The sequence below is a fragment of the Crotalus tigris genome, unplaced genomic scaffold (genome assembly GCF_016545835.1).
Source record: "Crotalus tigris isolate CLP2741 ecotype Arizona unplaced genomic scaffold, ASM1654583v1 scf7180000018504.2861643, whole genome shotgun sequence".
In the NCBI taxonomy this organism is placed as follows: domain Eukaryota; kingdom Metazoa; phylum Chordata; class Lepidosauria; order Squamata; family Viperidae; genus Crotalus; species Crotalus tigris.
In genome coordinates this window covers 66,813-79,943 of record NW_024097043.1, presented here as the reverse complement: position 1 = coordinate 79,943, position 13,131 = coordinate 66,813, and the positions used below count along the sequence as shown (strand labels likewise).

At 39.3% G+C, this 13,131-nt stretch overlaps 1 protein-coding gene across 4 annotated transcripts in view; it reads right to left on the bottom strand.

Annotated features, from left to right (window-relative positions):
* Window positions 1–12,736, bottom strand: part of DAGLA (diacylglycerol lipase alpha) — a 121,437-nt gene extending 108,701 nt beyond the window's left edge. Inside the window, exon 1 of one of the 4 annotated variants that reach the window (XM_039353151.1) lies at window positions 12,593–12,736. The gene's annotated coding sequence lies outside the window, so the exon portion shown is untranslated. Of the gene's footprint in view, window positions 1–12,129; window positions 12,154–12,208; window positions 12,527–12,592 lie in introns of those variants that run through there. The other 3 variants (XM_039353146.1, XM_039353148.1, XM_039353149.1) reach the window with 3 other exon arrangements.
* Between the last annotated feature and the right edge of the window lie 395 nt (window positions 12,737–13,131).

The window sequence follows — 13,131 nt, the reverse complement described above, 5'->3', positions numbered from 1 at the left end:
TTAAACTGCCTATCTTTCTGATTTCACACAACAGAATTATGCTGATCAGGAGACAGATTCTGTTTGAAAAACATTTTGTTTGTTGGGGGGGGCTGGGGTGGTGATAAATTACATGTACTGGATGCTAAGAATGTCTAGCTTGCTGACAGCCATTCCAGGTATCAAGCCAAAACTCAAACTATTCTATTTAGATTCTAGAGCAGTGTTTCTCAACCTTGACAATTGCTGGCTGTGGAATTCTGGGAGTTGAAGTTCGCATGCCTTAAAATTGTCAAGGTTGAGAAACACTGTTCTAGAGCATTAAAAATCAATCCAGAACACACTATTCTGTGAGTACATTAGTGCTGTCTATAAAACGTCACATTAGTGCTAGGCTCCAAGTAGCAAAACTAGTTAGACCAGGAGTTCTCAATTCATCCAGGCACAGAAACTAGTAGTTTAAACATGGCTCTCTCTTTCCTCAAACACAATCTTTTATAAAAGCTCATCAGGTTCTCCAGGGAGGGAGGGAGGGAGGGAGGGAACTGTTTATTCAGATTCAGTGTATTTTTTTATTCCACAAAGCTTTCTTTTGATACAATGTTTAAGGTGCTATTCAATCTATTGCACTTTTCCAAGCAATTCATATAAATGATCATGTCATAAGGTTGTGAATCACGTTAAATAAAGCAGATTTCCACATAAAGAAGTTTATATTCTTGCTATCCAATGATTTCATAGATTGCTTACTTCCAAAAAGTACTGATATATTGATACTAATCTTACTAAGAGGATTAGCCTATTCTCACAGAATGACCTAGCTCTTTGACAAATACATACACATATTGCAGAATACTGGTTGTTGTTATTAGTTGCGAAGTCGTGTCCGACCCATCGTGACCCCAAGGACGTTTCTCCAGACCTTCCTTTCCTCTACCATCTTCTGGAGTCTATTTAAGCTCACGCCTACTGCTTCCATCCAGCCACTTCATTCTTTGTCGTCCCCTTCTTCTATTGCCCTCAATCTTTCCCAGCATTAGGCCCTTCTCCAGTGAGTCCTTCCTTCTCATTAGGTGGCTTGAGTTTCAACTTCAGGATCTGGCCTTCTAAAGAGCAGTCAGGGTTGATCTCCTCTAGGACTGACCGGTTTGATCGCCTCGCAGGAGTCTTCTCCAGCACCATAGTTCAAAGGCCTCAATTCTTTTGCGCTCAGCCTTTCTTATGGTCCAACTTTCACAGCCATACATTGCAACTGGGAAAACCATGGCCTTGACTATACGTACTTAAAAGTTACTTTTTCCCCCAAAATGGACATTTGTATGTATTATAAACACTGTTATCATATGCAGTTATTGATATAAAATAGTTTTATTACATTTATATCCTGCATTTATTCTTTAGAAGTCATTATGGTGTGGCTCCGTCCTATTTTCCCCACAACTATCACTGGGTGATGTATAATGAATTGAGAGAGAGTGCTTCCTGCCTTGGGCCAGGGTTTGGACTAGAAGACCTTCAAGGTCCCGTACAGCCCTATGATTCTATGATTAAGTCATCCAGCTGGCTTCTGTGCCAAAGAGTAGACTAGAAATCACAATCTCGTGCAGTATCTTAACCACTTCACTGAACTAATAGTTGGCACAATTGCTAATACTTAAAATAATAACTGAGACCTAGTTGGAAGTTGGAGCAGTATCTGTCACTATGGAACAAATCTTCTGGACTCAGAGCAAGGAATGTATTCAAATAAAGGAGAGCCAAATGGGGCTGAATCTGTAACACATTAATGAGAGAAATTAATTAGTAGATATAATACTACTAAATCCAACCTTCTCAAAGTTTCAATGCTTCTTGAAGCTTGGTCCCAGTGTACTCTTTTTCTCTTCTTACTTCTCCATGTCATGAAGGAAATAGTATCCAATCCACATTACTTTTGCATACCACCAATGATATATACACCAAGATTCAATCTTATATTATACACTGAGCTTACATACAAACAGTCTGTACTTCCGCTTGAAGGCTGAAGTCAAGTAAGAGACAAAATTTGCTTTACGGTTATGCAATTGCACAATTTTAACTGGTTTTATGTTTGTAGACATCTTTCTCTGGAACAGGGTACAGGAGAGGATATTTATGTGCTTATAAAAAGCTTTCATTGAAAATTCTACTTTTTTGTGCTTTGTTTTATATTGTGCAACATAGAAGCAAGTATGTGGTCTGACATTTGGAGAGTAAATGCCCACTTTTACCTTCAAAGAAGGTTGGGGCATGGAAGCAATAACTATTGTCTAAGGAAGTGAGGAGTTGGGAAAAAGTAAAAGAACACAATTTAATCACAAAATAAATTTTTTTGTTGTTGTTTTGCATCCTGTTAATCAAAAGATTTACATTGGTTTGGGCATAAAAAACAAAAAGAAGCCAGGATTCCTAACTAATGACATCATCTAAATATGGTTTGTTGTATATCCCCCCTTCCAAATTTGTACCTTGTGATAGGTTTGGGTGTTCAAACAATGAGGCCTAAACAATATTTAGCAGCATGAAGGACCAGATTATACTTTTAAAAGGCAGATTTAGATTGTTGGAGTGGAAAACCAAGAAGGAAGCCATAAAAGTTATAACAAACTCCCCCAAAGCCACTTATAACCCGGTTTTAAAGATACAATGGCTGCACCACCACCACCACCACCACCCTCAGTCATGTCATTATATTTTGGGTGCACGGCTTCCATCTTTATAGCTATTTGCAGCATTCAGTGGTTACATGACTACAATTTGTGACTTTTTTGCCAGTTTTTGGCAAAAAAAAAAATCATTGGTGAAAATTGATTTGCTTAATGACTGTGCTTTTTTGCTTTGCTTACTCTTGTCAAGTGATGTCAACTTACGGCAACAACAATTTACAACTATAATTCTGGGCTCCCTTATGATTGCGTATGATAGAAAATGTGAACTGTTAACTTTGGATAATTTTGACTCATTTGTTTAACTGGATTCTTTTCATGTAGTTTTAGGATTAGTGTGTGGACAGATCGTGTTTTAAGTCATATTTATACCCAAAATAACCTCCCCTGAAAATTCAAAAGGGTTCCCAAACTTTTAAGCACCACAGTAACTGTTCTATTATAAAGCAGCATATTTATTTTATTGATTGACTCATTTTATTTCTATAGCCTCAACAAGTGACTGGGTGGCATACAACAGAAAGACAAATTAAAAATACAAAATAAACATATATGGTTGTCAAGTAAATATATTCCCATGGATATTAATGTAGCCAAGAAATGGGGCTTTTAACATTCTCAGGCACGTTCAAAGGTGAAGGACCCCAGACAGAGCCCTGTGGCCATGGTCCGGGACCCCATCCTGGTGCATGTGAAGGACCTATTGAAACCCTTACTCCAGATGTAAGGGACTCTGATCCTCTCGAGAGTGGAACTCTGGGAGCTGATCTTAACCCCTTTGATGGAACTGTTGAAGACCCCCCGGGTCCTCCCCGTGATTTATCCATAGTTCGACTGGTACCTTGAGTACCCATCCTTTCCTGATATAGATCACTTCCACGTGTGGGTTCAAGTTTCACTTTCGGACTGGCTAATCGAAACTGACCTGTAACTGATTGAGTAGAGGAGGAACCCATTTGCGACCATGACATTGGTTCTGGTCCTGGCACCCATCTCTGCCATGAGGGCGCATCCTGGTATCCCCCTTCTCCAAATTGCTTCCGTAAAAGGTCCATGACAGTTTAGCCAGAGGCTATGGCATAACTCCAGTCCTCCTCCTCCTCATCTGTCAGGTGTCGCTCCCACCACTGGGTTATCATCCGACCGTCTTCCCCTGGTCCAACTCCGCATCCCTTTGTCCTACGAATTACTATAGGACTTTGCCACCATTCTCCAGCCAGGGTATTCCCCCCTGACGCCATACCTTGGGACCCTTGTACCTCAGTAGGAGGGTTTGATGAGCTTGTTTCCCTCACCTTAGGATGTACCGACGGTTGTTCAACAACAGGAACTTCTGTCCCTTCCTCCTTTTCTTGTACAGTCCCCTGGTCAGCTTCAGCAAGGACAACGTCCTGTACACCTTCTGCCATATTGCAAAGAAATTAACCTATTTCACTCCCCCCTAGTCCAGTAACCCAACAAGGTGGATACAAAACTCAGGTTAGGTGCAGGAAACACAACTGACTGAACCCAAAAGGGAAAAACCCATACGAGAGGCTGAAGGGGGAAGAACAAAGGGTTTGGGTTTTTAGGAGCGCAAACTTTCCTGTCAGCTTCCCTACCGGACTCCACACAAATAAAGCAAAGACAAAAGCTTCTGGGTGAAAGCAGCTCCGGTTTACTTCGAGGAAAAGCAACAACTTAACACAGACAAGCAACAAACAAGCTCTGTGCTATACGAAGTTCGCGCTGGGAGCAACTGCCTCCTAACGCTATTTAAATATACTTATGTTACTACTCCACCCTATTCAGTTATTAGCCACACCTCCACCACACCCGTGATCATTAACCCCCACCCTATCCATCTAGCAACCACACCTTCACCACACCCGTGATCATTCATTCACAACCCCCTTCCACCCTCCTGGCTTCCAATCAACGTTTGGCAACTATCATTGAGCACAGCTTTTGCATCTGAGACTTCTATGCACGCCTTGCGCTAACGAGGTATTCTTCGGGTCACCACCCATCAGCTGGTTATCGTTTCACCGCCGATCAGCTGTTCGGCAGTTTACTTTAGTTCTGCGCAGGCATGACATCTCTCTGCGCATGGCATCTCCTGCTTCCTAGACCCGCCCAGCAGCTGTCTCAGTGTTCCGTATATTTGTTGAAGAACGCCGAGTTGCTGTGCTGCTCTTTTTTTGCCATCAGGTTGGTTCCCCCTCTCTTGTGTGTCAAGCCCGAGAGGGCTTGACACCCACGCTTAGGCACATAACCAGGTCTTCACAACCTTAGAAAAGCAAATAAGGTAAAATCATCTTAATCTCCAAAGGGAGAATGTGACCAAGAAGGCATGTCTCCTGGTCCCTGCCAGTCAGCATTCCATGGCTGACAGTACCCGTAATATACCCAACCTACCAGATTTGCTTAGTTATCAAATTGGATGGCTAGAAATGACTGGGAGAAGCCAGTCCATTAAGTAACTTGGCCCCAAGCCATGATAATACTTGTATTTTGAAAATTAAAATATGAAACTAGTTTAATACTGTTAAAAACAGTATTAAAAACACTTAAAAACTGTTGATTGCTCTATTACTCTTTTCCAGCTTTGTTATCAGTGATCTCTTAACTTGAACTGGAGTCCGTTATATATTAAATATTTACTCTTTTACTGTACTATGATCCCAATTTCATACCCTCAAGAAAACGTAGTCCAACATTTAAATCGGTATCTGTGAATCTAGGCATTTTTAAAATGAAGCTTGTGCTACTGCAAATATGGCTTTTCTCCTATGGTTTCAGTCCATTCATAAGATCAGTCAAAGCTTATGTGCTTCAATGCAACAATCTATCAGAACCAGGATATATATATCTTCTTTGTCATGGACCTGTCTCAGGAATATCTCCCCAGAAATCCAAGAGGTTTCCATTCTATTTACGTTCTTTAAAAATGTGGCTATTCTCTCAGACTTTGGGATACAATGAATATGGAGCTTTGTTGGTGGCTTTTTAAGTTGAACATTGTTATTTCAAAATGTTAGAATTTTATTTATTGTTCATCTTTATTGTTTTTCTGTTGTTACATTTTTAAGATGCTCAGTGTCATTTTAGTATTGAGCAGCATCCAAATCAAATAAAAAACAAATAAATTTCCCAGCTGACTTGATTATGCTCAGATTGTTAGCCTCACATTCTGGAAGATCAATGCAACAACAAACTACACATTAAGAATGAAATATTACGTGGGACGATCAACAATCCATTAACATTTTCACAATGATTCAGAATAAATTTTGGAGAAGAATGTTAGCATATTCTGTCTCTATAGAATACTTGGTTGAATACTTTGCTGAAAAGAAATTACAAGTTCTAGATAAACAGAGTTTCCATATTTATATTTTCAACTTTCCATAATAACATTTGCAATATTCATAAACAATGAAGAATGTATTACAAATTTTTGTTGAGTTCAATTCCTTAACAAGTGCAACCATAATTATATACTTTTTTAAATTCATACTCATTCTCAAACTTTCACTAAGCTATTCATACATAAAGAATGATGTATGAATATTTATATCTGCCTTTACTGAAATACTATTTTTGGAACAGGTAGGTAAAGTGAATCATATCTCGATTTACTCAGCAATGTTTATACTTTATATTTAATATCCAAAAGCAATATAAATATTAACATTTGCCTTAGTTAAAGAGATTTTCAAGTCATTTTAAAAGGAAACTTTAACCATTTGAGGAATTATCTTTCTTAGTTTAGTGTCAGCTTCCACCTATCACATTAGTTGCACAAATATTCCAATTGACATTCCACTGTGAACTACATCAGTAATTTCTTTAATAAAGATGTGACTATTGAAATATAAGATTGCAAAAATGCATCATAATTTACATGTCACAAGACTGTAACACTTTTCAGATGCCAGCTTTATGAAATGATTGATGGCACCTAATTTGTAGGAAATAGGTCTCCTGCAAAATCTTAAAAAATCATTTTTGAATGCAGCAGAGAGCTATGTTAGGGTTTAATCAGACTAAATTACCTAACTAAATTAGGTCAACTTGGAAAAGGAAGACCTATATTCAAATCCATTCTCAACCATGGGACAATATTTGGACAGTTACTCTTCTTTCACTTCAATGTGCTTCACAGGGCTATTGTTATGCATAAAAATTGAAAACAGGAATGTGCCACCTTTTATGAATTCTACATTAAATACAGAGATAGTACCACAGTAATGTTGAAAATAAATGAACAGAGTTTGTAAGAGAATAGTGGTACAGTATAAAGTATAACAATACAACATAAATTCTTGCATGATGAAAAGTTTTTGAAGTCTCATCTTTATATCAATGACCCATAATGCCATTTTTTCCAACTGATCAGGCCTATAAAAGCTAAAGGTAACATCATGTTCAAGTTAAGCTTGACTTCTGATGACTACAATGATACATTTCTGTTACTTCTTTGCCAACAACAGAGGAATGATTTTATGCTGCCTTTTCTCAGAAATGTTGTCATTCTACCTTTCCTGGTGGTCTCCCCTTCATGTATAAGCTAAGTATCACCATCTTAGCTTTCTGAAATCAATTAAACCTGGGGCAAAAGTTCAGGGAAACATTGAAAAAAAACCAGGGAAAAGCTTTTATAGGCTTTTCAAGATAACAAAATGTACCTGTACCGAAAAAAATTAGAGGGTACAAACTTCCACGGACCCCATCCTGGTCTGACTCCAGACCCAACCCTGCAAACATGTCCATTTAAAGAATATATTGACTGGCATTAATTTAAGCATGAGCATGTTCTCTCTGTTTAATTCTTTTTCAGCACAGCAATGAAGAGAAACTGAAATGCTTTCATTTTTAACCAATTTTTGTTTGGAGTTATACATCTTTACACAAAATATACTATAGTCATTTTGTGATTTAAGTTTAACATAGCATCTGAACCCAGGGGGAGGATTAGAATAATTCAATTTAACTAAGGTTCCTTGTATCATTTTCAAGCAAATCAAGATTTTAACCATTGATTCATATCCCATGCTAATCTCCATGCACAGAATTTAAGCCTCCTAGCAGAAATGAGAAGATAAGAGTGCCTCTGCTACTAGTTTCTTTTTCATATGTACAGGGCAATACTGGAGAAAAAAATCACTGCTTCTACTTTACATGTACTACAGCAGGGATTCCTGAACCCCTGGTCCATGGACCGGTACCGGGCCGCCGCATACCAGCAACCTGTCTCCACAAACAAGCAAAGCCCCATCCGTGGGATGCAAGCAGTACACAAAACCACGCATTCTCCGGTCCGTGGAAAAACCTTTCTACACGGAACCGGTCCCTGGTGCCTAAAAGGTTAGGGACCTCGGTACTACAGCATGTGAACCATGCAATACAGTCAGTAAATTATGGCTTATGGCTATGTGCAACTTAATTTGGCTTACTTTGGTTTTACATGTTATGTGAACAGAACCACAGTAACTGGGGGGAGAGAAAATAATTTGACTGTAGTTTGCCTAAAAGATAACTTCAAGCTACAGTTAATGAACCTGATTTGTTTGGATATAAATCACACTTGATAATTACTGTAGTTCTCAATTTGGATGTCATAACAAACAGCAGTTGAAAATAGAAGTGAATACTTTCACTTTCCTCCTCCAAGCCAGCCAGGGAAAGGGTAGATTAGAAACCAATGCAAACCAAAGAGATGCATACACATGTCTCCATAAGACACATTGTGGAAGTTGTTCTATTTGAATCCCAAATAAAGTCCATTAATATTTAAGGCAAGAAAAGAAATTGCCATAGTTTATACTGCAATAATCAGATTTTGCTTCAATACTGTTATAAGCATTTAATTTTTGTTTTATGAAAGCAAGATTGCAAAAAAAAGCTTCTCTGTGGAGGTCGGGAACATTAAAGTTAATAATGTAATATTTCAAAGGAAAATCCTTTTAAGGGAAAAATGTATTTCCTAGAAAATATACTGTATTTTAAAAGCAATATAAAATTAGTATAAAAATCTTTACACAAAAAGCTATCTCAAGTTTCCTCTTCTATAAGGTATAATAGCTATAAAAATTGTTTTAAACATTATCAGATTTATTTTAGTCTCATTAAAAATATTGTCTTATTTATTTATATAATTAAAATAGTTACACCTTTGTCATAACTTTCTAATGCAGAATTCACCACTGTGATGCACTTGATATATGAGCTGAGAATTTGGAGGATTGCTGTCTCAACATTTCTGGAGAACTTCAGATGGGGAAAGCAGCTCTAATTAATTGACTGAGTGACTGGCTTTACTGCCGAAACCTACCTTGTAAGAATCTTGTGGGTACAGACTTAATTTTAATACAGATTGAAAGGTAAATATTTAGAAATACTTTTATTCCAGAATGTGTAATGCCATTTGCTAATTTGTTTTTGGAATTACTGTCTTTAGGAAAAGACATGATCAGAAATGTGGAAGTATTGCTAATGGATACACTTAAAAAAGGAATTTTCAACCATTTTTTAAAATGATTACATGCTAATCAACAGCTGGAGAACAGAAATGGATATTTTGTGCCTTTCTTATTGTAAAAGACCTATTCTTCAATATTTAAAAAATAATTATATGGCATTTTCTATCACTGGATTGAAAATCTGATGTTACTTGCAACTTGTGAACAGGTATAGATTATGTATGTATAGATAAAATAAATATCCTTTACTGAAAAGATTGTGTAAAGTGTTATTTACATATATACATTTGTGAGAAGCCCCATATATGGTTCACTAAATTGACAAATTTTGTAAGAAGCTGTGGCCTTCCTGTCTCTTGCGTAATAGGGGAACAATCTAAAAAAAGAGCTGCCCAAAGAATTAAGGATATTGAAGCATAAAATGACATAGCTATCCTTAGTAAGGTGGGTAACTTGAAATGGCTGAGCAAATACAAATGCAGGTTTCAAGCAGACAGCTATTTGAAGTTACAACTGCCAAAACATCTAGGGAAATATTCACACGAGCGAGATTTGAACAGCTTGACACAATGGTCAGATATGGGACATTCCACTCCATACCCTATAATGAAGGTCTCTGCATCTGCAGAGCAGCAGAGGTTGAGGACCTGGCTCACATCCTATTTCACTGCTTCCTGTATAAGAGGGTGAGAGACAGGTACCTTGGCCTATACATTAAACGAATGACCCATTGGGACCCCCATATCAAAATAACTTACCTTATGCGCGGCCAGAATTTGAAAATTACATTTAACACAGCACAATACCTGAGCAAAATGGTTCAGCTGAGATTGGCATATCTGAGACTGATTGGGGTAGATTGTAGGGGTGATAGTGAAATATAATTTTATCATATTTTATCTATCTACATCTTAAATTGCCGTATTTGATTCTAATTTCTTTTTTAAAAATGTATTTTATCCCAATTTCATTTTAAATTGTATTTTATTTTTATTTTATCCTAAATTATATTTTAACTAATTCCAATCTAAACTGTTTTTACTGCATTTTAGTATAATGTGTGTTTGGAACTCTGCACCTTGATATGGCCCATGGGCTAATCAATAAAGATTATTATTATTATGTGTGAGAAGCCCCATATATGCATGAATTTATCCTTGCCTTTGATCTTTTTCATTTTTTTGTTAAAATTTAAACCCCGGTACAGTATAATAATAAAGCACTCCAGGTACGCTTTAAACTACAGCTGAAAATGTCGAGTCATCATTTTATAATTCAGAGTCTAAATTTCAAAATATTGGAAGTCTACAAATTAGTGCCAATATACAATATATTTGTTAGCTCTAATTTTGCCATTAGTTCTGAATGCAATATCATTCAGGGATAGAATTTTAGAGAATGGTAGAAATCTGATTACCTACCGTAGCTTTTTTAACAAAAGCCCCATACAAAGTTTTGATTCTATTACAATAACAATAGGAAACTGACTTTTGTTAGAGACAAAAACAACACAATATTTCAAGCCTTGGAAAAAGTACCTAATGTTCTTTTTCACATGCATTCACATTGTCTTATGGGTAGTAAGGAGTCATCTATTCATGAAAATATAACTGTAGAGATGAATAAAATTATAGAAACCTAGTTCTAAAACCAATCATTAGTTTTAAATCATTCACCCAAGAGAGGAGGCTACACCTAAGCCTAGTCTCATGCAAAAAGTACTTGTTTACACTTCTAAAAAGAAATTAACTCTCTCTACAATGCTTTTCTGTAGAACTATCAGTAATTAAAGAAATTGCATAATTTAGTACACTGAACTCCACCCATTTAAACTGTGTTCTAAGGTTTGAATTATAGCCATGGATAATCCTTTTTAAAAGCTCTTCACTGATCCATATTTTATCAGCTATTCTTTTAATAGACATATATACCATTAATAAACCTTAATCATTCCAATAATAATGAATAAATAATACATTAATACATTAATTTTTAAAATTAGAAATCTTTGGAGGCAATTTATTTCTAATTTTGTCTTTTTTCCACTTTTGTCTTGTTCCAATCTAATAGTGGAACAGGTCAGCAGGTCAGCGGTTCAAATCTCACCGGCTCAGGGTTGACTCAGCCTTCCATCCTTCCGAGGTAGGTAAAATGAGGACCCAGATTATTGGGGGCAATGTAAATATATATATACATTGCTTACTGGTATACACCACTTAGAGAGTGCTTGCACTTAAAGCGGTATATAAGTCTCATAAATAAATAAATAAATAAACAAATAAATAAACCCTGGGCAATAATCAAAATACAAATATCAGATACTTATCTCACTAAAATGGGCAAGGCTACAATCTCTTAAGCAATTTCAAATCATAAGGCAACATGTCCTTTATTTCACTTTACATTGCACACAAAAAAACTTTTAATGGATGCTATCACTTGACAAAATTGCACAACAGAAGCATCTTCTTGCAGAAACAACCTTCAAGGATGAAAGATCCATTATTTCCCCATCAGCTTAAGTTATAGAAAGAATTTCAGTTTTTCTGCAAAGTAAATGCCCACAGCATTTGGTTATGAATCCAGACTCTGATTTCCACAAAAGGCACCATCATGCACAGATTCATCAACGGTGGGGACCTCTCCACATTAAAGCCACCGCCCATGGCATTAGGAACACTTCACCTTTTGTCATCTCCCCTTTTCACAAGCATTGGGGCACACACAAGAACCAATTTAAGCGTGCTACACTGCAGTTCCATAGTGCAACCGTCCCTCCTACCCAACACTTCAACTCTCCGGCAGATAATCCCTCCAAAGGCCACACCACCCGGATTCTACCGATTTCTGGAAAAAAAGGTGCAGAGCAGGCAGAGAGACGGCGTGGAGGAGGAGGAGGAGGAGGAGGAAAAAACGATCCAAGGCCACCTGAAAAGCTCCTCGCCACCAGTTACTCGCTTCTTTCCCTCCCTCCCCCCCCCAACTCTTCCACCACATACCCGGGTTTGGCAATGGGAGAGGAGCAGCCGAAGAGGCACCTGTTTGGGCACGAGAGCGACAGGATCGCTGCCTGCTTACCGTCCAGCTCCCACGCTGCTGGTGCTGGGGGAGGAGGGATGCTTCTCCGTTCCCCTTGGCAACCAGGCCCTCCACCTCTGGCGGCGGGGCTTGCCGATTGGGGGGGAGAGGGCGCGCGCTCTTCCTCCTGCCCTCGCGGCGTGCGCGCGCCGCCATATGCCAGGGGAACCGACGCCTCTGCACTCGCTCGCTCCCGCGCCAGAGCGGCCTCGGCCTCGCGGCTTTCTCCCTCGCCAACCCCGCCCGCCCTGCCTCCTCCCGCCAGAGGTGCGCGGCGGCTCTTCACCCGCAGCGAGAGTGGGCATCCGCCCTCCTTGGATCGCCACCACTGCTCCCGTTCCCCCCCCCCGTCCTGGAGCCAGGACGATCCCCGCGTCCATTCACCTTTTTGCCGCCGCCTCCGGCGCCGCCGCCACCGGGCCAGAGCCACTGCTGCCGCCGCCTCCATGCCGGGGCTTCTCAGCCCCGCAGCTCTTCAACGCCGCCTCCGCCTATACCAGGGCTGCCTCCGCCCGCCGGGCCGCCCACTGCGTCAGCTTCGTAAACCCCACTACGCACCCAGCGGTAACCATGGCCACGATGTATGTGCGCACGCCCTCTGGTGGCCAGTGTTGCAACCTGGCAGGGACGGTGGCCAGAGATACCCCAGCGGGGCGAAGAGGATTTCCCGCTGCCCCTCTGGGCTGAGGAAGAGACTGCTGAAATATGTGGAAAGACATTGCTTGCTTTTTATTAATCTTTAAAAAGAGGACTTGCGAGACTCTTATTTATGGAATACGTCACTCCCCCATAAAGAGAACCCTGCTCTTTGATCTATCCTTCACTTGAATGGAGAAAAGCGGTGACTTCCAGGCATTCACAGATGGAAGAGCAGCGCTCTTTAATCCCAAATACACAGGGAATGAAGTGGTGTATTACACAAT